We start from the raw sequence: 4617 nt of genomic DNA on the forward strand, positions 1-4617 counted from the left end.
TTTTATTTTATTTTACCTCACTGATTTAACAAAATATTTTTTTGTAAACTTTGACGGCCTTGTTTTGAGCAGAATATGTTTTTAATAAGTCTTATTTGATAATAGTGAAGTGAATGTGAACCTTTTATCCATGTAAATTTATTGATCAATATTTTTTATATATTTTATTTGTTTAGATGTATGTCGGGGTGGAAGTGTGGAAACAATGTCTTCCAAGGTTATTTTGATGATGCCAAAGAATCAAGAGTTAAGCAAAGTTTCAAGCAAAGATTCAAGAATCAAGTTTCAAGTTTCAAGATTCAAGATTCAAGAATCAAGTTTCAAGAATCAAGAATCAAGAATAATCAAGATTAAGATTCAAGACTCAAGATTCAAGAATCAAGAGAAGAATCAATCAAGATAAATATTAAAAAGTTTTTCAAAACATTGAGTAGCACATGAAGTTTTCACAAAATCTTTTACCAAAGAGTTTTACTCTTTGGTAATCGATTATCAAAAGGTAGTAATCGGTTACCAGTAGCCAGCATTATTTTTCAAATTGATTTACAAAGCTGTAATCGATTACCATAATCATGTAATCGATTACCAGTGTTTTTAAAACGTTAAGTGTAACATCCCAATTTTCGTAAACTAGATTAAAAAGAATTGTTATTTATAAATAAATAGAATTTTAAAAATAATGATGAGATTTTATAAATAAATAAATAAGGAGATATAATTATTAATTAAAATAATGATTTGAGAGAAAATAAAAAGGGTATTTTATTTATTTGTTTGATAGAGAATAAAATAAAGTTTGTTTTTATAAAATAATAAATAATAAATAGAGTAAATAATAGGTTGGAAATGCCCCTAGCTGTAAATAGCAACATGATAGGTCAGTTTTCAGACTGACTTCTCAGCCTCCTCTACCTCATAATTTTATTTTTTTTCTCTCTTCTCCCAAAACCCTCTCTTTTTCCCGCAGGCCACCTAACCTGTCTTAGAAAAATAACGATCTCGGACTCATTCACCATTGGATCATCGTGAAATTTGAGAACCACGTTTGCAACCCAATTATGAGCATTCTAACCGTTGGGAATTTTGATATTATGTCTGAGTTAAGATAAATACCCCTCACATTGTAGCATTTTCCTTTCCCACAGAAACCTAGAGCTGTCTGGGAAAAACTATGATCCCGGTTTCGTTAACCGTTGGATTTTCATGAAATTTGGATATGTTGTTTGAAATTCAGTTTAGCACGATGTCACCGTTGGAATTTGTGAGATAATATTTGTGGAGGGAGAAAAATAAATTTCATGATGACAGTACAAGTGGAGGCTTCAATCCCTTCTCTGTCTCTTTGACGTTTGGAAACTCTATCGAAGCAATTAGAGGAAAAAAATTGGAGGAATCTCAGGGAACCGCTAGAGATGCTGCTATCACTAGCTGAAGACACGTGAGCCCGCTTAGAGGTAAGGGATGGGTTATTCACAATTGGGAATTAGTGAAAACATGTGTAGGGATCCTTAGGGATATCAATTGGAATGGGTTTTGGGGTGTTTTTGCAATTTTCATTTTATCCTTATAATTATTACAGTGAATTATATATGTTTGACAGACCAATTGTTGTGGAATTGATATGCTATTGTGTTGAGCGTGAACCCTATAAATCGAGTACTTTTTCTAATTAATATGAATTGATGAAATAAAGGAGAAATTTAGAGAGAGATATTGATTTTGTATTTTCTCTTTTTCTTGCTGTTTAGGTTTTTATATATAATTTAAAAAGTTAATATCATAATTGAAATTGACCAAAGTGTTCATATAATTATTTAGAATTTGTGCATTGAAAGCTTACTTTGTAATTTGTGATTCAATATGATGTATGCTAGCTTATATATATATAGAGGTTTTATTTATATTAATAATTTATGTAAATAATATTGTAGAGTGTTATAGTATGATTCCAAAAATTATTAAGTGTTGGAGTTTGAGAATATTATGGTTAAATTTGATGAACATGTGTATGTTGTACCTTATGAATATCATTAGGAATGTTATAAGATGGTTGATGTGATGTTATGAGATGTTAAAGTGTGGACATGATATTCGATTGTAAATAAGTGAATGTGTTTAACACTTGATGTTACATTAATTATATCGTGAGCTATGAATTATACAATAACCCGACCAGTGTTTATGCGCAGTGTTAAAGAGAAAGTGTAGGTTCCTAGTTAGGAACTAGTGTTAAATTGTAGCGCAATTGTGTTAAACATGTTTTAAACATGAGTGTGAGGTCGTGGTATTGTATAATTCATGAGCAGTGCTTATAAATGAAATATGTGATGAATTATGGAATAATATGTTGCCTTGAGATTATAATATTGTTATTGAGATTGAGTAAAAGTGTAAAGTAGAACAGGTGTTGAATTGTGAGATACGTGAAAACATGTGATGGTGGATTGTGACATTATGAGATGTGAAATTGTGAATGAGTTTTGGTTGTGAATAAATGTGTGATTAATTCTTGATGTGACATTATTTGTGTTGTAAGCTGTGAATTGTACAATAACCCGACCAGTGTTATCTTGAGAAAAGTGTAAATGTGCAGTGTTAAAGAGAAAATGTAGGTTTCCTATTTAGGAACCAGTGTTAAAGAGAAAGTGTAGGTTCCTATTTAGGAACCAGTGTTAAATTATAGCGCAATATGTTGTACGTGTTTAAGACACGAGTGTGAGGTCGTGGGTATTGTATAATTCACTAGCAGTGTCTGTGTGCTAAAATGATTTTAGGGGTTGGAGCTGAATCAGGAGGGAGAGACCCTGACGGACTCTTCGGAGTGTAGGCCTTGGGGGTCATCGGGTTTAAGTGCTCCTTTAAGCCTATACTGATCCCATATGGTTGGAGCATTCTCACAAAACATCGTGAACCTGACTGGTCTCCCTATGATCTTACTTAGTGAGAGTGACCTGACAAACCCATTGTGTGGTGTGTCTTGTTATGTACTACTAAGCGCCCCAGGGTGGTTTTTCACTGACATGGTACCACATTACATGTAGGCTTGAGTCTTAGCATAATTGTCTCATGCACTTGCTAATGGTTTATTATGAAATTGAGGTGTTATTATGTCTTGATTAGAACGTGTGATTCTTGTGTAATGTGATTGATGATTGAAAAGTGTGATTGATGGATGAAAAGTGAATTTTGAATGACAAAGTGATGAAATAATGTGAGATATGCTAAGTAAATTGTATTTGGTTACTATATGTTGCTTTGTTTCTCTCTAGTAGTTAGGAATGTGATAACTCACTCCCAGTTTGCTGTTTGTGTTTGGATCCTGTGATGATCTTGAACCTTGTGTTCGGGGGAGCAGATGGCTAGGTGAAGTGCTTAAAGGAACCTTGTGCTGAAGGACGTCGGGACACAATGCTCTGATAGGATGTGACAGTGGGGCATAAATTTATATTAATTGCATAATGTTAGTCTATTTTATTTTATCTCACTGATTTAACAAAATATTTTTGTAAATTTTGACGGCCTTGTTTCGAGCCGAATATATTTTAATAAGTTTTAATTGATAATAGTGAAGTGAATGTGAACCTTTTACCCGTGTGAATTTGGTTACCGATATTTTTTATATATTTTATTTATTTATATGTCGGGGTAGAGGGTGTCACATTAAGATTTTCAAAATTCAAAATGAAGAGTCACATCTGTTGATGTGTAATCGATTACACCTTAATGGTAATTGACTACCAGTGACTGTTTTTGAAAAATTCATTTCCAAAAGTCACAATTCTTCAAGTAACTTGTTTCTGAAGATTCTTTCAAAAGTCACAACTTTTCTAAGTGACTAGTTTTAAAAGAAATTGCCAAGAGTCACAAACTTTGACTTGAGTCATCAAAAGATTATAAATATGTGACCATGGCATGAATTTAAAAATGATCCATCATTTCTTTCAATCATTCTATCTTTCAATCTATCTTTCAACATCTTCTTTCATTTCTTTCAACATAACTTTCTGGTTTCATTTCTCTTCATCCTTCTAAAAGTTTTTGTTCAAAACTTTCTCTTCCAAGAAAAGTTCTTTGTTCAAAAACTTGTGTTATTCATCTTTTTCATTCTCTTCTCCCTTTGCCAAAAAGAATTCGCCAAGGACTAACCGCTTGAATTATTTTTGTGTCTCTCTTCTCCCTTTTTCAAAAGAACGAAGGACTAACCGCCTGAATTCTTTTGTGTCTCTCTTCTCCCTTTGCCAAAAAGAATTCGCCAAGGACTAACCGCCTGAATTCTTTTTGTGTCTCTCTTCTCCCTTTGCCAAAAAGAATTCGCCAAGGACTAACCGCCTGAATTCTTTTTGTGTCTCTCTTCTCCCTTTTCCAAAAGAACAAAGGACTAACCGTCTGAATTCTTTTGTGTCTCCCTTCTCCCTTGTCAAAGAATTCAAAACGACACAGTCTGAGAGTTCTTTTGATTCTTCCCTTTCCTATAAACAAAAGATTTCAAAGGACTAACCGCCTGAGATATCTTTTGTTTTCCCTTCACAAAGTTTCAAAGGACTAATCGCCTGAGAACTTTGTCTTAACACATTGGAGGGTACATCCTTTGTAGTATAAGCAGAGGGTACATCTACT

Source organism: Glycine max, chromosome 3 (genome assembly GCF_000004515.6).
Source record: "Glycine max cultivar Williams 82 chromosome 3, Glycine_max_v4.0, whole genome shotgun sequence".
Lineage (NCBI taxonomy): Eukaryota > Viridiplantae > Streptophyta > Magnoliopsida > Fabales > Fabaceae > Glycine > Glycine max.